Raw genomic sequence first — 22,782 nt, forward strand, 5'->3', positions numbered from 1 at the left:
CCCTTCCCTGAAAAAGCCTTTTGCATCAAGTCCCATAGCACATCCTCCCATAGTGGGTGGCATCATGTAAGCTCTTAGTGAGTTTCCACTGTTGGGCCAGTAGGATTCGAACTTTATCCTCCTTTTTATACCAGCCAGTGCTTCCTTTCTCATAGTCCCATTTCTCAGCATTTTCTTGTTCCTATGGGGAATACTGGGGAAGGCTAGGGAGTTCAGGGGGCCATAATTTGTTCAGGTTCCTGAAATCAAGCTGCCTGTTTTGCAATTTGATCAGCTTTGCTCTTCCCTTGGCTCACAGAAAATCCACCCCTCTGATGGACCCTACAGTGGGCTACTGCTACCTGGGTCGGGAGCTGCACTGCTTCTAAAAGAGCCAGAATCAAATCTTTATGTTTTATGGGGGAATTTCTAGGGGTTAACATTCCCCTTTCTTTCCAAATGGCAGCGTGAGCCTGTAGCACATGGAACCCATAATTAGAGTCAGTAAAAATATTTAATTTCTTATCATTCCCTAATTGCAAAGCTCTCATTAATGCAATTAGTTCAACCTTCTGGGCTGACGTCTGGGGTGGCAGGGTCTTGGCTTCTATAACTTCATCTAGACTAACTATGGCATACCCCGCCTTTCAGGTTCCCATTTCTACAAAACTGCTCCCATCAGTAAACCATTCGACCTCAGGGCTGTCAAGAGGCTCATCTAGAAGATCAGACCTGCTGGAGTAAGTTTGTTCTATGGTCTCAATACACAGATGCACTGAGTCTCCACTCTCGACCACTGGAAACAGAGTTGCTGGGTTCTTCAGGGTTTGGCATACCTTTAAGGGATGTCAGGGGTACCCATTAGGAGGGCCTGATATCTTGTTAACCTTCCGCCAGTCAACCAATGATGTCCCTTGACTTTCAGCACAGATTGTACTTCATGAGCGGTTAACACATCTAAGTGTTGTCCCAGGATAAGTTTGGAAGCCTCATTAACCCACAGGGCTGTGGCTGCTACTGCCCACAGGCAGCTTGGCCATCCCAGGGCCACTGAATCCAGTTGTTTTGAAAAGTAAGCCACTGGTCTCTGGTCCAGTCCCAGCTTTTGGGTCAGGACTCCTAGTGCTGTCCCTGACCTCTTGTGAACGTATAGGGTGAAGGGCTTGTGTAGATTTGGAAGCCCCAATGCTGGTGCTCTGCTCAACTCAGACTTTCGAGTCTCAAAGTCCTGTTGGTAGTCCTTATTCCATTGAAGGGGTTCCCTTTCTTCTCCCTTTAGAGTCTCATATAGAGGTTTGGCTATAAGGCCATAATTTGGAATCCAGATACAACAGAACTCAGCCATCCTGAGAAAGCCTCGGAGTTGCCTCTGTGGTTGGAGATGGTAATGCACTAATTGCTGTTTTTCGATCTATGGCCAGGGCTCATGCCCCTGGGCTCAAAAGAAATCCTAAATATTGAATCTGTTGCTGTGAGATCTGAGCCCTGGTTGAAGAGACTTTACATCCCCTTTTTGCCAGAAAATTTGGGACCCTAACAGTATTTTGATCTGAATCTTGTTTGGTCTCACTACTTACCAATAAATCACATCCACATGTTGCAGCAGAGTTCCCTTCTCAAGGCCCAGTTTCCTCAGTTCTCTTGTTAACATGTTTCCCAGAAGATGGGGGCTCTCCTGAAAACCCTGAGGAAGCACTGTCCAGGTATACTGGGTAGCCTCCAGGGTGTCAGCATCCATACAACGCACAGGCAGAAAGGATGTAAGGGAATACAGAAAAACGCATCTGTGAGGTCCAAAATAGAAATACTGAGCGCTCCCCGGCACATGGGTGAGGGTGTATGGGTTTGGCACCAGTGGGTGAATAGGGACGGCTGCCTCATTCACTGCTCGTAAGCTCGTAAGTCTTGCACAAACAGATATTCCCCGTTAGGCTTCTGAGTGGGGAGGATGGCGGTATTGCAAGGGGATTGGTAGGGCCTAATGTGTCAGTGTTTTAGGAATTGCTGAGCAGCAGTTGGGCTCCCCTCAGGGCTTCAGGCTTTCAAGGATATTGCCTTTTCCAGGAGTATTTTTCCCCAGGCCTTAAACTTTTTTTTTATTGGGGGAACGCGTTTTGCCCTTTCTGGCACCAATGTATTCCAAACTTCAGGATCTACTCATTCTCTAACACCTTGGGGGATGTTTTGAGGAGAATTATAATGACCAGCAGGTGGGTCATCTGGGGCTACTAATAGATGGCATTCTCTGTTTGAATTCTCTACCTCGTTGGACTTCACCCTGTCCTAAGAATATGGTAGCTCCTAACTTATTTAGCACATCTCTCCCGAGGAGAGGGACAGGGCATTCTGGCATATACAAAAAGGAGTAAGTAATATTAATGGACCCGATTCTGCAGGCAAGGGGAGATGTAAATCGCCTTACTTTTGGCTGTCCATCAACTCCCATCCCAGTACACTCGGTTGGAGAGGGGGACAGCTGGCCAAGTCAGAGCAGGCGGCTCCAGCGTCTACAAGAAATTTAGTTCTTCTACCTGCCACATCAAGGGTCACCTGAGGCTCCGCTGGAGTAATGAGGATCGATCGAGTGGGATCTGGAGCCGGGCAGGTGCTCAGTCGGTGTGTGGGAATCTCTCATCAGAGAGATTCACAAGGAACTGCGGCCAGTCAGAGTTGCCCCTCGGGCATCCCACTAGAGGGCGCTCAGAACATTCCCCCTTCCAGTGCCCCCCTTTCCGACAAAAGGCACACTGGTTCGAGCCCAGGCAGCTTCTTGGTGGTCTGTCCAGCCTTCTCGCCCTCCAGGGTCCCCTCGAGGTGGTGCGTGGATCAGAGCAGCCTAAAGATGCATATTCTTTATTAGCCTCTTATCCTTATTGACCTCCTCCGTTTAGTCTCGGTTGTTCTAGACCTTGAAGGCCTCCTCTACCAAGGTTGACAACGGGGTTTGGGGCCCAGCCTCAAGCTTTTGTAATTTTCTCTGGATATCAGGAGTAGCCTGGGTGATAAAACGCATGGCCAAGAATGTCCTTCCTTCTGAGGACTCAGGGTCTGTATTGGTGTTCTTCCTGAATGCATCTGTCACCCAGCTCAGGAAGACTGCCAGGTTTTCATCTTTTTCCTGTGTGACCTCTCGGACCTTATCGTAATTTACAGGCTTCACCCTACACCTTTTCATTCCTTCTCATAGGCAAGTGATATAATGTCTCGTCCTACCCTGGCCTTGATGATCTTCATTGTCCCAGTGGGGATCGTGTTCTGGGATTGCGTTCTCACCTGTCTGATAAATATGGTGGTGTAGGTTGGTTGCCAGTAGGCCATCTCTGTGTTCCCTGGCCTTCCTCAGTATACACACTCCTTTTCATCTGGGGTGTGACAGTGGGCCAGAATAACTGTGATGTCCTGCCAGGTGAGAGAGAATGTCAACCCCAACCTGATAAATTCATCCCTAAAATTGTCAGGGTTCTCTGAGAACCTGCCAAACATCTCCTTACAGATTCCTAAGTCTCCCACTGAGAAGGGGACATGCACTCTAGTAATCCCTCTGCCCTGAAGGGGGTAAAGGCCTTGTGGGGCAGAGGTAGGGGCTAACTTTGAACCTGAATTCGGAGTGACAGGAAGTTCCACTACAGGTTACCCTGGAGGGACTAGTCTCTCCCTCCTGGGGCCAATGGAAGATGTAAAGGGACATAGCGAGGCGGAGTTTGGGATTGGTCAGAGGGACCCAGAGAAGTAGGTGGCTCGGGGAAGTAGGTGGGGCTTGATTTCCCCCGCTGAGATTGGCAGAAGGTTGAATGGAGTCATCTAAAACATCAGGAGTGTTTTTCTGGTTCCCCAGGCTTTTGATTACAGAGCTGCACAGAGCTGGGGTAACGGATCATGAACACTTGAACGCAGGAACCCCAGTCCATCTTCCCATCTTGTGACAGTAAAGATCCAATTGCAAGATGGTCATTATAATTTAGAGACCCATTTTCAGGCCATTTTTTCTCCATTCCCCAGCTTATATAAGGGCCAGGTAATGTTACAGTAGAGTTTGTTTTTCCCTTTTCATCCCGTCAATTTTGAAAATTTTCCAATTTTTTTTTGGTGTATTTTTTAAAAATTAAATTTATTTTTTATACAGCAGGTCCCTTATTAGTTATCCATTTTTATACATATAGTGTATACATGTCAATCCCAACCTCCCAAGTTTATCCCACCACACCCCCTCCCCGCCACTTTCACCCAATGGTTGTCCATATGTTAGTCCTCTACATCCGTGTCTCAATTTCTGCCCTGCAAACTGGTTTCATCTGTACCATTTTTCTAGGTTCCACATATACGTGTTAATATATGATATTTGTTTTTCTCTTTCTGACTTAATTCACTCTGTATGACAGTCTCTAGATCAATCCACGTCTCTACAAACGACCCAATTTTGTTCCTTTTTATGGCTGAGTAATATTCCATGATATATATATATAAATACCATATCTTCTTTATCCAGTCATCTGTCGATGGGCATTTAGGTTGTTCCATGTCCTGGCTATTGTAAATAGTGCTGCAAAGAACATTGGGGTGCATGTGTCTTTTTTTTTTTTTTTTTTTAAATAAATTTATTTATTTTTGGCTGTGTTGGGTCTTCGTTGCTGTGCACGGGCTTTCTCTAGTTGCGGTGAAGCGGGGCTACTCTTCGTTGCAGTGTGCGGGCTTCTCATTGCCGTGGCTTCTCTTGTTGTGGAGCACGGGCCTCTAGGCACACAGGCTTCAGTAGTTGTGGCACGTGGGCTCAGTAGTTGTGGCCCGTGGGCTCTAGAGCTCAGGCTCAGTAGTTGTGGCGCACGGGCTTAGTTGCTCCGCGGCATGTGGGATCTTCCCGGGCCAGGGCTCAAACCCATGTCCCTTGCATTGGCAGGGGGATTCTTAACCACTGCGCCACCAGGGAAGCCCTGCATGTGTCTTTTTGAATTATGGTTTTCTCTGGGTATATGCCCAGTAGTGGGATTGCTGAGTCATATGGCAATTCTATTTTTAGTTTTTTAAGGAACCTCCATACTGTTCTCCATAGTGGCTGTATCAATTTACATTCCCACAACCGTGCAAGAGGGTTCCCTTTTCTTCCACACCCTTTCCAGCATTTGTTATTTGTAGATTTTCTGATGATGCCCATTCTACCTGGTGTGAGGTGATACCTCATTGTAGTTTTAATTTGCATTTCTCTAATAATTAGTGATGTTGAGCAGCTTTTCATGTGCTTCTTGGCCATCTGTATGTCTTCTTTGGAGAAATGTCTATTTAGGTCTTTCTGCGCATTTTTTGGATTGGGGTGGTTTTTTTTTTTAATATTGAGCTGCATGAGCTGTTTATATATTTTGGAGATTAATCCTTTGTCCGTTAATTCGTTTGCAAATATTTTCTCCCATTCTGAGGGTTGTCCTTTTTGTCTATGTTTGTAGTTTCCTTTGCTGTGCAAAAGCTTTTAAGTTTCATTAGGTCCCATTGTTTATTTTTGTTTTTATTTCCATTACTCTAGGAGATGGATGAAAAAAGATCTTGCTGTGATTTATGTCAAAGTGTGTTCTTCCTATGTTTTCCTCTAGAGTTTTATAGTGTCTGGTCTTACATTTATGTCTCTAATCCATTTTGAGTTTATTTTTGTGTATGGTGTTAGGGAGTGTTCTAATTTCACTCTTTTACATGTAGCTGTCCAGTTTTCCCAGCACCACTTATTGAAGAGACTGTCTTTTCTCCATTGTATATCCTTGCCTCCTTTGTCATAGATCAGTTCACCATAGGTGTGTGGTTTATCTCTGGACTTTCTATCCTGTTCCATTGATCTATATTTTCTGCTTTTTTGCCAGTACCATATTGTCTTGATTACTGTAGTTTTGTAGTACAGTCTGAAGTCAGGGAGCCTGATTCCTCCAGCTCCGTTTTTTTCCCTCAAGTCTGCTTTGGCTATTCGGGGTCTTTGTGTCTCCATACAAATTTTAAGATTTTTGTTCTAGCTCTGTAAAAAATGCCATTGGTAATTTGATAGGGATTGCATTGAATCTGTAGATTGCTTTAGGTAGTGTAGTCATTTTCACAATATTGATTCTTCCAATCCAAGAACATGGTATATCTCTCCATCTGTTTGTATCATCTTTAATTTCTTTCATCAGTGTCTTATAGTTTTCTGCATACAGGTCTTTTGTCCCTAGGTAGGTTTATTCCTAGGTAGTTTCTTCTTTTTGTTGCAATGGTAAATGGGAGTGTTTCTTTAATTTCCTCTTTCAGATTTTTCATCATATAGTGTACAGGAATGCAAGAGATTTCTGCTCCATTAATTTTGTATCCTGCAACTTTACCAGTTTTACTCATTAGCTGTAGTAGTTTTCTGGTAGCATCTTTAGGATTCTCTCTGTATAGAATCATGTCATCTGCAAACAGTGACAGTTTTACTTCTTCTTCTCCAATTTGTATTCCTTTTATTTCTTTTTCTTCTCTGATTGCCGTGGCTAGAAATTCCAAAACTATGTTGAATATAGTGGTGAGAGAGTGGGCAATCTTGTCTTGTTCCTGATCTTAGAGGAAATGCTTTCAGTTTTTTCACCATTGAGAATGGTGTTTGCTGTGGGCTGTCGTATACAGCCTTTATTATGTTGAGGTAGGCTCCCTCTATGCCCACTTTCTGGAGAGTTTTTATCATAAATGGTGTTGAATTTTGTCAAAAGCTTTTTCTGCATCTATTGAGAGATCATATGTTTTTATTCTTCAATTTGTTAATATGGTGTGTCACATTGATTGATTTGCGTATATTGAAGAATCCTTGCATCCCTGGGATAAATCCACTGATCATGGTGTATGATCCTTTTAATATGTTGTTGGATTCTGTTTGCTAGTATTTTTGTTGAGGATTTTTGCATCTGTATTCATCAGTGATATTAATCTTTTGTTTTCTTTTTTTATAGTATCTTTGTCTGGTTTTGGTATCAGGGTGATGGTGGCCTCATAGAATGACTTTGGAATTTTCCTTCCTCTGCAATTTTTTGAAAGAGTTTGAGAAGGATGTGTGTTAGCTCTTCTGTAAATGTTTGATAGAATTCACCTGTGAAGCCATCTGGTTCTGGACTTTTGTTTGTTGGAAGATTTTTAATCACAGTTTCAATTTCATTACTTGTGATTGGTATGTTCATATTTTCTATTTCTTCCTGGTTCAGTCTTGGAAGGTTATACCTTTCTAAGAATTTGTCCCATTTCTTCCAGGTTGTCCATTTTATTGGCACAGAGTTGCTTGTAGTAGTCTCTTAGGATGCTTTGTATTTCCTGCGGTGTCTTTTGTAACTTCTCCTTTTTCATTTCTAATTTTATTGATTTGAGTCCTCTCCTCTTTTTCCTTGATGAGTCTGGCTAATGGTTTATCAATTTTGTTTATCTTCTCAAAGAACCATCTTTTAGTTTTATTGATCTCTGCTATTGTTTTCTTTGTCTCTATTTCATTTATTTCTGCTCTGATCTTTATGATTTCCTTCCTTCTACTAACTTGGGGTTTTGTTTCTTCTTCTTTCTCTAGTTCCTTTAGGTGTAAGGTTAGATTGTTTATTTGAGGTATTTGTTGTTTCTTGAGGTAGGATAGTATTGCTATCCTACCTTAGAACTGCTTTTGCTGCATCCCATAGGTTTTGGATTGTCGTGTTTTCATTGTTATTTGTCTCTAGGTATTTTTTTATTTCCTCTTTGGTTTCTTCAGTGAGCTCTTGGTTATTTAGTAACATATTGCTTAGCCTCCATGTGTTTGTGTTTTTTACGTTTTTTCCCCTGTAATTGATATCTAGTCTCATAGCATTGTGGTCCGAAAAGATGCTTGATATGATTTCAATTTTCTTAAATTACTGAGGCTTGGATTTGTGACCCAAGATGTGATCTATCCTGGAGAATGTTCCATGCACACTTGAGAAGAAAGTGTAATCTGCTATTTTTTGGATGGAATGTCCTATAAATATCAATTAAATCTATCTGGTCTATTGGTGTCATTTAAAGCTTGTGTTTCCTTATTAATTTTCCATCTGGATGATCTGTCCATTGGTGTAAGTGAGGTGTTAAAGTCCCCCACTATTATTGTGTTACTGTCGATTTCCTCTTTTAGAGCTGTTAGCAGCTGCCTTATGTATTGAGGTGCTCCTATGTTGGGTGCACATATATTCATAATTGTTATATCTTCTCCTTATCTGATATGAGTATTGCTACTCCAGCTTTCTTTTGATTTCCATTTGCATGCAATATCTTTTCCCATCCCTCACTTTCAGTCTGTATGTGTCCCTAGGTCCTGAAGTGGGTCTCTTGTAGACAACATATATATGGGTCTTGTTTTGTATGCATTCAGCGAGCCTGTGTCTTTTGGGTAGAGCATTTAATCCATTCACGTTTAAGGTAATTATCAATGTATATGTTCCTATTACCATTTTCTTAATTGTTTTGGGTTTGTTTTTGTAGGTCTTTTTCTTCTCTTGTGTTTCCACTTACAGAAGTTCCTTTATTTTTTTATTTTTAAACATCTTTATTGGGGTATAATTGCTTTTACAATGGTGTGTTAGTTTCTGCTTTATAACAAAGTGAATCAGCTATACAGATACATATGTTCCCATATGTCTTCCCTCTTGCGTCTCCCTCCCCTCCCACTCTCCCCATCCCACCCTTCCAGGCTGTCACAAAGCACCGAGCTAATATCCCTGTGCCTTGCGGCTGCTTCCCCCCAGCTATCTACCTTACTACGTTTGGTTAGTGTGTATATGTCCATGACCTCTCTCTCGCCCTATCAAAACTCACCCCTCCCGCTCCCCATACCCTCAAGTCCGTTCTCCAGTAGGTCTGCGTCTTTATTCCTATCTTTACCCCTAGGTTCTTCATGACATTTTTTTCCCTTAAATTCCCATATATATGTGTTAGCATACGGTATTTGTCTTTTTCTTTCTGACTACTTCACTCTGTATGACAGACTCTAGGTCTATCCATCTCATTACAAATAGCTCAATTTCATTTCTTTTTAAGGCTGAGTAATATTCCATTGTGTATGATGTGCCACATCTTCTTTATCCATTCATCCGATGATGGGCGCTTAGGTTGTTTCTCATGTCCTGGCTATTGTAAATAGAGCTGCAATGAACATTTTGGTACATGACTCTTTTTGAATTTTGGTTTTCTCAGGGTATATGCCAAGTAGGGGATTGCTGGGTCATATGGTAATTCTATCTGTAGTTTTTTAAGGAATCCTCCATACTGTTCTCCACAGTGCTGAACCAATTCACATTCCCACCAGCAGTGCAAGAGTGTCCCCTTTTCTCCACACCCTCTCCAGCATTTATTGTTTCTAGATTTTTGATGATGGCCATTCTGGACTGGTGTGAGATGATATCTCATTGTAGTTTTTGATTTGCATTTCTCTAATGATTAATGATGTTGAGCATTCTTTCATGTGTTGTTGGCATTCTGTATATCTTCTTTGGAGAAATGTCTCTTTAGGTCTTCTGCCCATTTTTGGATGGGGTTGTTTGTTTTTTTTGTTATTGAGCTGCATGAGCTGCTTGTAAATTTTGGAGATTAATCCTTTGTCAGTTGCTTCATTTGCAAATGTTTTTCTCCCATTCTGAGGGTATGTCTTTTGGTCCGGTTATGGTTTCCTTTGCTGTGCAAAAGCTTTGAAGTTTCATTAGGTCCCATTTGTTTATTTTTGTTTTTATTTCCATTACTCTAGGAGGTGGGTCAGAAAGGATCTTGCTGTGATTTATGTCATAGAGTGTTCTTCCTATGTTTTCTTCTAAGAGTTTGATAGTTTCTGGCCTTACATTTAGGTCTTTAATCCATTTTGAGCTTATTTTTGTGTATGGTGTTAGGGAGTGATCTAATCTCATACTTTTACATAGTACCTGTCCAGTTTTCCCAGCACCATTTATTGAAGAGGCTGTCCTTTCTCCACTGTACATTCCTGCCTCCTTTATCAAAGATAAGGTGTCCATATGTGCGTGGGTTTATCTTTGGGCTTTCTATCCTGTTCCACTGATCTATCTTTCTGTTTTTGTGCAGTACCATACTGTCTTGATTACTGTGCTTTGTAATATAGTCTGAAGTCAGGGAGCCTTATTCCTCAGCTCCTTTTTTCGTTCTCAAGATGCTTTGGCTATTCGGTGGTCTTTGTGTTTCCATACAAATTGCGAAATTTTTTGTTCTAGTTCTGTGAAAAATGCCAGTGGTAGTTTGATAGGGATTGCATTGAATCTGTAGATTGCTTTGGGTAGTAGAGTCATTTCACAATGTGATTCTTCCATCCAAGAACATGGTATATCTCTCCATCTATTTGTATCATCTTTAATTTCTTTCATCAGTGTCTTATAATTTTCTGCATACAGGGTCTTTCGTATCCTTAGGTAGGTTTATTCCTAGATATTTTATTCTTTTTGTTGCAATGGTAAATGGGAGTGTTTTCTTGATTTCACTTCAGATTTTTTCATCATTAGTATATAGGAATGCCAGAGATTTCTGTGCATTAATTTTGTATCCTGCTACTTTACCAAATTCATTGATTAGCTCTAGTAGTTTTCTGGTAGCATCTTTAGGATTCTCTATGTATAGTATCATGTCATCTGCAAACAGTGACAGCTTTACTTCTTCTTTTTCCGATTTGGATTCCTTTTATTTCCTTTCTTCTCTGATTGCTGTGGCTAAAACTTCCAAAACTATGTTGAATAAGAGTGGTGAGAGTGGGCAACCTTGTCTTGTTCCCTGATCTTAGTGGAAATGCTTTCAGTTTTTCACCATTGAGGATGATGTTTGCTGTGGGCTTGTCATATATGGCTTTTATTATGTTTAGGAAAGTTCCCTCTATGCCTACTTTCTGGAGGGTTTTTATCATAAATGGGTGTTGAATTTGTCGAAAGCTTTCTCTGCATCTATTGAGATGATCATATGGTTTTTTCTCGTCCTTCAATTTGTTAATATGGTTTATCACATTGATAGATTTGCGTATATTGAAGAATCCTTGCATTCCTGGAATAACCCCACTTGATCATGGTGTATGATCCTTTTAATGTGCTGTTGGATTCTGTTTGCTAGTATTTTGTTGAGGATTTTTGCATCTATGTTCATCAGTGATATTGGCCTGTAGTTTTCTTTGTGACATCCTTGTCTGGTTTTGGTATCAAGGTGATGGTGGCTTCGTAGAAGGAATTTGGGAGTGTTCCTCCCTCTGCTATATTTTGGAAGAGTTCGAGAAGGATAGGTGTTAGCTCTTCTCTAAACGTTTGATAGAATTCACCTGTGAAGCCATCTGGTCCTGGGCTTTTTGTTTGTTGGAAGGTTTTTAATCACAGTTTCAATTTTCAGTGCTTGTGATTGGTCTGTTCATATTTTCTATTTCTTCCTGATTCAGTCTTGGCAGGTTGTGCATTTCTAAGAATTTGTCCATTTCTTCCAGATTGTCCATTTTATTGGCATAGAGTTGCTTGTAGTAATCTCTCATGATTTTTTTTTTATTTCTGCAGTGTCAGTTGTTACTTCTCCTTTTTCATTTCTAATTCTATTGATTTGAGTCTTCTCCCTTTTTTTTCTTGATGAGTCTGGCTAGTGGTTTATCTATTTTGTTTATCTTCTCAAAGAACCAGCTTTTAGTTTTATTGATCTTTGCTATTGTTTCCTTCATCTCTTTTCATTTATTTCTGATCTGATTTTTATGATTTCTTTCCTTCTGCTAGCTTTGGGGTTTTTTTGTTCTTTCTCTAATTGCTTGAGGTGCAAGGTTAGGTTGTTTATTCGAGATGTTTCCTGCTTCTTAAGGTGGGCTTGTATTGCTATAAACTTCCCCCTTAGAACTGCTTTTGCTGCCTCCCATAGGTTTTGGGTCGTTGTGTCTCCATTGTCATTTGTTTCTAGGTATTTTTTTATTTCCTCTTTGATTTCTTCAGTGATCACTTCATTATTAAGTAGTGTATTGTTTAGCCCCCATGTGTTTGTATTTTTTAAAGATCTTTTCCTGTAATTGATATCTAGTCTCATGGCGTTGTGGTCGGAAAAGATACTTGATACAATTTCAGTTTTCTTAAATTTACCAAGGCTTGATTTGTGACCCAAGATATGATCTATCCTGGAGAATGTTCCATGAGCACTTGAGAAAAATGTGTATTCTGTTGTTTTTGGATGGAGTGTCCTATAAATATCAATTAAGTCCATCTTGTTTAATGTATCATTTAAAGCTTGTGTTTCCTTATTTATTTTCATTTTGGATGATCTGTCCATGGGTGAAAGTGGGGTGTTAAAGTCCCCTACTATGAATGTGTTACTGTTGATCTCCCCTTTTATGGTTGTTAGTATTTGCCTTATGTATTGAGGTGCTCCTATGTTGGGTGCATAAATATTTACAATTGTTATATCTTCTTCTTGGATCGATCCCTTGATCATTATGTAGTGTCCTTCTTTGTCCCTTTTAATAGTCCTTATTTTAAAGTCTATTTTGTTCTGATATGAGAATTGCTACTCCAGCTTTCTTTTGGTTTCCATTTGCATGGAATATCTTTTTCCATCCCCTTACTTTCAGTCTGTATGTGTCTCTAGTTCTGAAGTGGGTCTCTTGTAGACAGCATATATAAGGGTCTTGTTTTTGTATCCATTCAGCCAATCTGTGTCTTTTGGTGGGAGCATTTAGTCCATTTACATTTAAGGTAATTATCGATATGTATGTTCCTATTTCCATTTTATATATTGTTTTGGGTTCGCTACTATAGGTCATTTCCTTCTCTTGTGTTTCGTGTCTAGAGAAGTTCCTTTAGCATTTGCTTGTAAAGCTGGTTTGGTGGTGCTGAACTCTCTCAGCTTTTGCTTGTCTGTAAAGGTTTTAATTTCTCCATCAAATGTGAATGAGATCCTTGCTGGGTAGAGTAGTCTTGGTTGCAGGCTATTCTCCTTCAGCACTTTCAGTATGTCCTGCCACTCCCTTCTGGCCTTGTAGGGTTTCTGCTGAGAGATCAGCTGTTAACCTTATGGGGATTCCCTTGTGTGTTATTTGTTGTTTTTTCCCTTGCTGCTTTTAATATGCTTTCTTTGTATTTAATTTTTGACAGTTTGATTAATATGTGTCTTGGCGTGCTTTCTCCTTGTATTTATCCTGTATGGGACCCTCTGTGCTTCCTGGACTTGATTAACTATTTCCTTTCCCAATATTAGGGAAGTTTTCAACTATAATCTCTTCAAATATTTTCTCAGTCCCTTTCTTTCTTTCTTCTTCTTCTGGAACCCCTATAATTCGAATGTTGGTGCATTTCATGTTGTCCCAGAGGTCTCTGAGACTGTCCTCAGTTCTTTTCATTCTTTTTTCTTTATTCTGCTCTGCAGTAGTTATTTCCACTACTTTATCTTCCAGGTCACTTATCCGTTCTTCTGCCTCAGTTATTCTGCTATTGATCCTATCTAGAGTGATTTTAATTTTCATTTATTGCATTGTTCATCGTTGCTTGTTTCATCTTTAGTTCTTGTAGGTCCTTGTTAACTGTTTCTTGCATTTTGTCCATTCTACTTCCAAGATTTCGGATCATCCTTACTATCATTATTCTGAATTCTTTTTCAGGTAGATTGCCTATTTCCTCTTCATTTGTTAGGTCTGGTGGGTTTTTATCTTGCTCCTTCATCTGCTGTGTGTTTTTTCTGTCTTCTCATTTTGCTTATCTTACTGTGTTTGGGGTCTCCTTTTTGCAGGCTGCACTTTCGTAGTTCCCGTTGTTTTTTTTTTTTTTTTTTTTTTTTTTTTTTTTTTTCCGTTGTTTTGATGTCTGTCTCCAGTGGCTAATGTTGTTTTTCAGTGGGTTGTGTAGGCTTCCTGGTGGAGGGGACTAGTGCCTGTGTTGTGCTGGATGAGGCTGGATCTTGTCTCTCTAGTGGGCAGGTTCACGTCTGGTGGTGTGTTTTGGGGTGTCTGTGGCCTTATTATGATTTTAGGCAGCCCTCTGCTAATGGGTGGGGTTGTGTTCCTGTTTCGCTAGTTGTTTGCATAGGTTGTCCAGCACTGTGGCTTGCTGTGTCGTTGAGTGAAGCTGGGTGCTGGTGTTAAGATGGAGGTCTCTGGGATATTTCCACCGTTTAATATTATGTGGAGCTGGGAGGTCTCTTGTTGACCAGTGTCCTGAAGTTGCTCTCCTACCTCAGAGGCAGAGCCCTGACTCCTGGCTGGAGCACCAAGAGCCTTTCATCCACACAGCTCAGAATAAAAGGGAGAAAAAGTAGGGAGAATTAGTAGAAGTATGAGTAAAGAAAGAAGGAAAGGAGGAAGGAAGGAAGGAAGAAAGAAGCAAAGAAGGAAAGAAAGGAGGGAGGGAGGGAGGGAGGGAGGAAGGAAGGAGGGAAAGAAGGAAAAAAGACAGAAAGAAAGATGATACAGAAAAATAAAATAAAGTATAATATAGTTATTGAATTAAAAAATATTAGAAAAAAAAAAAAGGGACGGATAGAACCTTAGGACAAATGTTGGAAGCAAAGCTATACAGAGAAAATCTTACACAGAAGCATACACATACACCTTCACAAAAAGAGGTAAAGGGGGATAAATCATAAATCCTGCCTCCCTGAGACCACCTCCTCCATTTGGGGTGATTCGTTGTCTAAAGGAGGGAAGGAAGGAAGGAAAGAAAGAAAGAACGAAGGTAAGTATAATAAAGTTATTACAATTAAACTTAATTATTAAGAAAAAGAATTTTTAAAAAAAGTCATGGACGGATAGAGCCCTAGGACAAATGGTGGAAGCAAGAGTATACAGACAGGATCTCACACAGAAGCATACACGTACACATTCACAAAAGAGGAAAGGGAAAAAAATCATAGATCTCGCTCCTAAATTCCACCTCTTCAATTTGGGATCATTCCTTGTCTATTCAGGTATTCCACAGATGCAGGGTATATCAAGTTGATTGTGGAGCTTTAATCCGCTGCTTCTGTGGCTGCTGGGAGAGATTTCCCTTCTCTTCTTTGTTCTCACAGCTCACAGGAGCTCAGCTTTGGATTTGGCCCTGCCTCTGCGTGTAGGTCGCTGGAGGGCGTTCTGTTTTTTCGCTCAGACAGGACGGGGTTAAAGGAGCCGCTGATTCGGGGCCTCCGGCTCACTCAGGCCGGGGGTTGGGGGATGGGGGTAGGAGGGGCACTACGTGCGGGGCGGGCCTGCGGCTGCAGAGGCCGCGTGACGTTGCGGCAGAGGCCGGCGTGATGTTGCACCAGCCTGAGACCCGCCGTGCGTACTCCCGGGGAAGTTGTCCCTGGATCCCGGGAACCTGGCAGTGGCGGGCTGCACAGGCTCCGCGGAAGAGGGGTGTGGAGAGTGACCTGTGCTCGCACACAGGCCCCTTGGTGGCGGCAGCAGCAGCCTTAGCGTCTCCCGCCCGTCTCTGGGGTCCGCGGTTTTAGCCGCGGCTCGCGCCCTTCTCTGGGGTTTGCGCTTTCAGCCGCGGCTCGCGCCCGTCTCGGGGGCTCGCGCCCTCAGCCGCGGCCTCTGCGCCCGTCTCTGGGGTTCGCGCTTTTAGCCGCGGCTCGCGCCCGTCTCTGGAGTTCCTTTAAGCAGCGCTTTTAAACCCCTCTCCTCGCGCACCAGGAAACAAAGAGGGAAGAAAAAGTCTCTTGCCTCTTCGGCCGGTGCAGGCTTTTCCCCGAAACTCCCTCCCGGCTAGTCGTGGTGCACTAACCCCTTCAGGCTATGTTCAAGCCGCCAACCCCAGTCCTCTCCCTGAGCTCCGTCCAAAACCAAAACCTGAGCCTCAGCTCGCAGCCCCCGCCCGCCCCGGCGGGTGAGCAGACAAGCCACTCGGGCTGGTGAGTGGCCGGTCAGCACCGATCGTCTGTGCAGGAATCTCCCCGCTTTGCCCTCCGCACCCGTCGCTGTGCACTACTCCGCGGTCCCGAAACTCCCCCCTCTGCCTCCCGCAGTCTCCGCCCGCGGAGGGGCTTCCTAGTGTGTGGAAACTTTTCCTCCTTCACAGCTCCCTCCCACTGGTGCAGGTGCCGTCCTTATTCTTTTCTGTCTCTGTTTTTTTCTTTTGCCCTACCCAGTTACGTGGGAGTTTCTTGCCTTTTGGGAGGTCTGAGGTCTTCTGCCAGCCTTCAGTAGGAGTTCTGTAGGAGTTGTTCCACGTGTGGATGTATTTCTGGTGTATCCGTGGGAGGAAGGCGATCTCCGCGTCTTACTCTTCCGCCATCTTCAAGGTCCCCCCCAGAAGTTCCTTTAGCATTTGTTGTAGAGCTGGTTTGGTGGTGCTGAATTTTCTTGGCTTTTGCTTGTCTGTAAAGTTTTTGATTTCTCCATCGAATCGGAATAAGATCCTCGCTGAGCAGAGTAATCTTGGTTTTAGGTTCTTCCCTTTCATCACTTTAAATATGTCATGCCACTCCCTTCTGGCTTGCAGACTTTCTGCTGAGAAATCATCTGTTAACCTTATGGAAGTTCCCTGGTATGTTTATTTGTCATTTTCCCCTTGCTGCTTTCAGTAATTTTCTTTCTCTTTAATTTTTGCCAGTTTGATTACTATGTGTCTCAGCGTGTTTCACCTTGGGTTTATCCTGTATGAGACTGTCTGCACTTCCTGGATGTGGGTGGATATTTCCTTTCCCATGTTAAGGAAGTTTTTGACTGTAATCTCTTCAAATATTTTCTAGGGTCCTTTCTCTCTCTCTTCTCCTTCTGGGACCCCTATAATGTGAATGTTGTTACGTTTAATGTCCCGGAGGTCTCTTAGGCTGTCTTCAGTTCTTTTCATTCTTTTTTGTTTATTCTGTTCTGCAAGCAGTGAATTCACCATTCTGTCTTCCAGGTCACTTGTCCGTTCTTCTGCCTCAGTTATTCTGCTATTGATTCCTTCTAGTGTATTTTTCATGTCAGTTATTGTATTGTTCATCTCTGTTTGTTTGTTCTTTAATTCTTCTAGGTCTTTGTTAAACATTTCTTGCCTATTCTCGATCTTTGCCTCCATTCTTTTTCCTGAGGTCCTGGATCATCTCCACTATCATTATTCTGAATTCTGTCTCTGGAAGTTGCCTATCTCCAATACACTTAGTTGTTTTTCTGGGGTTTTATCTTGTTCCTTCATCTCGTACATAGCCCTCTGCCTTTTCATCTTGTGTATCTTTCTGTGAATGTGGTTTTTGTTCCACAGGCTGCAGGACTGTAATTCTTCTTGCTTATGCTGTCTGCCCTCTGGTGGATGAAGCTATACAAGAGGCTTGTGCAAGTTTCTTGATGGGAGGGACTGGTGGTGGGTAGAGCTGCCTGTTGCTCTGGTCTTGGGCAGAGCTGAGTAAAACTTACTCCATTTGTCTCCTGATGGGTCGGAGCTGGGTTCCTTCTCTGTTGTTTGTTTGGCCTGAGGGGACCCAACACTGGTGCCTACCTGGGCTCTTAGCTGGGTCTAATGGCGGACTCTGGGAGGGCTCACACCAAGGAGTACTTCCCAGAACTTCTGCTGCCAGTGTCCTTGTCCACACGGTGAGACACAGCCACCCCCTCCTCTGCAGGAGACCCTACCACACCAGCAGGTAGGTCTGGTTCAGTCCTATGGGTCACTGCTCCCTTCCCCTGGGTCCCAATGCGCACACTACTTTGTGTGTGCCCTCCAAGAGTGGAGTCTCTTTTCCACCAGTCCTGTCAAAGTCCTGCAGTCAAATCCCACTGGCCTTCATCGTCCTGATTCTCTAGGAATTCCTCCTCTCATTGCCGGACCCCCAGGTTGGGAAGCCTGACATGGGGCTCCGAACCTTCATTCCAGTGGGTGGACTTCTGTGGTATAAGTGTTCTCTCCAGTTTGTGACTCACCCACCCAGCAGTTATGGGATTTGATTCTATTGTGATTGCGCCCCTCCCTACCGTCTCATTTTGGATCTCCTTTGTCTCTGGGATGTGGGGTATCCTCCTTGGTGAGTTCCAGTGTCTTCCTGTCAATGACCACTCAGCTGTGATTCTGGTGTTCTCGCAAGAGGGAGTGAGAGCATGTCTTTCTACTCCGCCATCTTGAACCAATCGAAAATTTTTCCAATTTTTAAGGATACACTCCAGAGATGTTTCTTCTGGCTTAGAAGAGAATCGTCCCTTGTTGAGTAAGCTGCAACCAAGAGCACTTTTAGAAATGAAGTCCAACATTCCAGAGACATTTTACCAGGAAGCTTTTGTCAGAAGGGGGTCGGAGTGTCGTCCGAAATCCCTCTTGCCTAATGGGATTTTGAGTGTTCTCTACTCTCCCATCACCTAACCAGTCCCTCAAGCGAGGGGTCCCCAATAAGGGACATTTGAACGAGTTCCAGTGCATTACCAGGGCTCCTCCCTTGAGGGGATTTGTTGTCTATAAGCTTATGTCCTATAACAAGGTTCCCTATGTTGGGGTATATTCCTCAAATTGAGCATCTATAAGACTAGGATGTGGGCTGCTTGGAGTTGGCCAGCCCAATATGTAGTCTGTAACAAGGTATGGGCTGCCAAGACCTGGAGTGAAGGGGGTTCTAGAGGTGCAGAAAGGAGCTCCTGGAAGAATTGGAGTTGGGCACAATGGAAGATGCCATGGGAGTCAGGACCTGAGGGCCTAGAGTTGGGAGTATTCTCACAGGGGATTTTTGGACATAGAGTAAGGTGAGAGACTAGACAGCAGAAGAACCCTAAACCCTTTCCCCTATCTGTTTGGCGGCTATGATAAAATTGAGGCGAGCCTGATGATTCTATCTGACACAGGCAGCAGTAAGTTTGGGACAGTGTTTCCCATGTAATTTAACATACGAAATGAACCAGTTAGTTTAGGATCTCTCTTTGGGGTGCTCCAGGGTCTGTTTGAAGCCTCCAAAAGTTAGCTGGAGGTCAAAAGAACTTTAATTAGAATTTCATATTTGGGAAGTCTGTCAAAAATTTTGAGAAGTTTTAAAACACCTTGTCGGATAGAATTGTAGGTCACTGTGAAACAATTATTCCTTGAGATAAGGTGAAAAAAAGATTCTCAAAAGTAAAACAGGGACTTCCCTGGTGGCGCAGTGGTTAAGAATCCGCCTGACAGTGCAGGGGACACGGGTTCGAGCCCTGGTCCGGGAAGATCCCACATGCTGCGGAGCAACTAAGCCCAATGCGTCACAACTACTGAGCCTGCACTCTACAGCCTGTGAGCCACAAATACTGAGCCCGAGTGCCACAACTACTGAAGCCCGTGCACCTAGATCCCGTGCTCTGCAACAAGAGAAGCCACCCAGTGAGAAGCCTGCAAACTGCAACGAAGAGTAGCCCCCACTCGCCACAACTAGAGAAAAGCCCGCACACAGCAACAAAGACCCAAGGCAACCAAAAGTAAAATAAATTTTAAAAAATTATTTAAAAAATAAATAAAAACAGATCACTTAAAGGCACAGAAACTCACACAATCTGTTATCAAAAGCAGAATTCCAGGAAAACTTTGTTCTCTTATGAGAGAGAGAAACCAAATCCAGTCTTGCATCAGCCTACTCTTAAGAAAATCCATTACCTAATTAAATTTAACCCAACTTTAGAAAATCCTGACCATGTACAAAATTCTTTTCTCAATGTTCCTTTCCCACAAACCTTCTGCAGCTTTCTGTAGCCATATTTTCCTGTCCCTTATTCCTTCCATTCAAAATAACCAGCTCTAGGACAAAAATCACCCTTTTTCCTTTAATGAAATATATTTCCATTCCTCATACCTTCTTTTCTGAAAACAAACATCCTACTTTCCTTAAGGAACCATGAACTGTCTTTTACATTAGCATTCTGTAGATTGGTAGAGAACATCTCAAGGCGGCACCAAACAGCTTTAGTTTCTCACAAGAAGACAAAAGTAGGTAAAGTTAGACTGTTCAGCAATTAATATTCCAATATTTCATCTTATTTGAAATGGCCTGGGTACTCAATGAGTTCCTATCATTTAACTTAATTTAGTTTCATGCTACCAAAATTTGGAGAGACTATTTAGATGGACATTTCCAAAACATAATTATTCCTATAGCGTTTACCAAAAAGCTGTTATCTCAGTTACCTTTACTTAAAAATTTAATCATATGAGATTATTTTCCCTGTTGACAAATTTCATAACAGAAACAATATGCATTTATTAACTTTCAGTAACCCTACATAATGGGACTCCTGGGACTTCCCTGCTGACCCAGTGGTTAAGAATCCGCCTGCCAATGCAGGGGACACGGGTTTGAGCCCTGGTCGGGAAGATCCCACATGCCACGGAGCAACTAAGCCCGTGCACCACAACTACTGAGCCTGCGCTCTAGAGCCCACGAGCCACAACTACTGAAGCCCGCGCGCCTAGCGCCCGTGCTCCGCAACAAGAGAAGCCACTGCAATGAGAAGCCCGTGCACTGCAATGACGAACAGCCCCCGCTCGCTGCAACTAGAGAAAGCCCGCAGGCAACAACGAAGACCCAATGCAGCCAAAAATAAATAAATAATGTTGATGACTCTAAAGACAGGTCTGTATTAATTAAACCCATAAGCTTAAGCTAGCTCTAATATCAGATATTAATTCAATATTGAATATTTCCCAGATCACATGAACCTGAAATATATTCTGGTGAGTTTTCTTTTAAATTTCTGAGAATGTATATAAGTACTCAATTTTCTTTAAGTTAATTAAATACAGCTTATTTACAAGTTAGTTTTCACATAAAAACAGAACCAGAGATCTCAAAGTTTTCCCGCTTGAATTTAAAAACCCTCTTTTTTTTTCACCGCAGTCTGGGGGACTACAGTATGAATCAGGTGGTCTCTGAGAGCCCAGGCAGAGTTACGTTACAAAGGCAGAGGAGAAAGAGGCAAGCTCCTCTCTTCCTTTTTTGCTCTTTAAAATCTAAGTAGGGCTTCCCTGGTGGCGCAGGTGGTTGAGAGTCCGCCTGCGGAGGCAGGGGACACGGGTTCATGCCCTGGTCCGGAAGATCCCACATGCCGCGGAGTGGCTGGGCCCGTGAGCCATGGCCGCTGAGCCTGCGTGTCCGGAGCCTGTGCTCCACAACGGGAGAGGCCACAACAGTGAGAGGCCCACGTACTGTGAAAGAAAAAAAAAATCTCACTAAGTAGGACTTCCCTGGTGGCGCAGTGGATAAGACTCCATGCTCCCAATGCAGGAGGCCCGGGTTCGATCCTTGGTCAGGGAACTAGATCCCACATGCATGCCGCAACTAAGAGTTCTCACGTCATAACTGAGGAACCCGCCTGCCGCAACTAAGATCCAGCACAACCAAATAAATAAATTAATTAAAAAAACAAAAAATCTCACTAAGTAACCCAAGGCTGGAGTCTCAGTTTATGTGGGCTGCATTTTCATTTCAAGGTGTAAATGCTCCACCATGCTCACAATGTTGGCAGAGACTTGCACGAGCAGTTAGACAGACAAAACTACATAAAACAAAGATCCTTTCAAAAACATGTACCAGGGGGCTTTCCTGGTGGCACAATGGTTGGGAATCTGCCTGCCAATGCAGGGGACATGGGTTTGAGTCCTGGTCCAGGAGGATCCCACATGCTGCAGGGCAACTAAGCCCGTGCGCGCCCGTGCGCCACAACTACTGAGCCTGCACTCTAGAGCCCACGAGCCACAACTACGGAGCCTGTGTGCCACAACTACTGAAGTCTGCGCGCCTAGAGCCTGAGCTCCGCAACAAGAGAAGCCACCGCAATGAGAAGCCTGTGCACCGCAATGAAGAGTGGCCCTCGCTTGCCACAACTAGAGAAAGCCCACACACAGCAACAAAGACCCAATGCAGCCAAAAAAAACATGTACCAATGACAGAAACGTAAAGATACAAACAAGGATTCTTCAGGATGAAGGGGGATGGAAGTATAAGGGTGAGGACCAAAGGAGAGGTAAAGGGAGGAGGGACAGAAAAGACTGAAAAAGAGAAAGCGACAGAAAGAGATTGCTATTTCAACATGCCCCCTGTCGGTGTCTATTCAGGCAACAATCTGTGCGCTTCCAGAAAGGGCCAGTGAAGGAGGGATCACCCCGTCCACAGCCTACCAGGTGATCAAGCCGGGAACCAGCCAGTTGTACGTCATCTGTGGGTCCCCAATCCACAGATGGGACTCTCACCCACGTGTACACCAGTATATAGAAATCTGCTGCTTCAGCCCGTTCCCAACAGGACTTCTCTTGGAGGCAGGAAATAAAGGCAAGAATATTGGGACGATCAGACTTCCAGACGCTACACGATATGAGGTTTGAACCTCTATCACTCACAAATCTCCAATCGGGGAGAGCCCACTGGACCAAGGTGTGAGGTGAGCCTCTCCCACCTCTGCTTGTCACCTGTCAAGGTGAGCCATTGCCAGCCAGAGGGAGCAGGTCTCACAGGCTGAGAGGAGTGATGCTGTAGCTGCCTGCTATCCACTCTCTTGGAAGGAAAAGGACAGAAGTAAGAGAGGACAGAGAGAGAAGTAGAGAGATTTCAGGAGAGGGAAAGGGACAAAGGGGAAAGAGAAAGTGGTGAGGGAAAAAAGAACAAGGAGAGGGGAAAAACGTTGCCTGAATGAGGGTACTGAGGCCCTCAGGGACCAAGAAGGTCATGACTTGACCAAACGTGGTGTATGCTGAAACAAGAGGTTCAGGGGCGGCCGCATTGTCACCACAGGGTACGCTGCGTTCAGTGGTTCCAGAGGTGCCCAGATCCTCTCCTGGGAAGGGGACAATAGTCTCTTCGTGGTGTCACCACAAAGTATATTACTGATCAGGGTTCTTGGCCCACAAAGTATGTTACCGATCAGGGTTCTTGGCCTCCTTAATCAACAGAAAATTGATCAGAGGCCAGACAAGAAATTCAGGCAAGGCTTTATTGGGG

General features: G+C 43.4%; 1 protein-coding gene across 12 annotated transcripts in view; it reads left to right on the forward strand.

Moving 5' to 3' along the window:
• The window catches only part of LOC116749035 (taste receptor cell protein 1), a 54,029-nt gene that overhangs the window by 11,742 nt on the left and 19,505 nt on the right, over positions 1-22,782 (forward strand). For all 12 annotated transcript variants that reach the window (XR_004348488.1, XR_004348490.1, XR_004348487.1 and 9 more), the window contains exon 2: positions 631-719. The gene's annotated coding sequence lies outside the window, so the exon portion shown is untranslated. The remainder of the gene's footprint in view (positions 1-630; positions 720-22,782) is intronic.

This window comes from Phocoena sinus, chromosome 2 (genome assembly GCF_008692025.1).
Source record: "Phocoena sinus isolate mPhoSin1 chromosome 2, mPhoSin1.pri, whole genome shotgun sequence".
NCBI lineage: Eukaryota > Metazoa > Chordata > Mammalia > Artiodactyla > Phocoenidae > Phocoena > Phocoena sinus.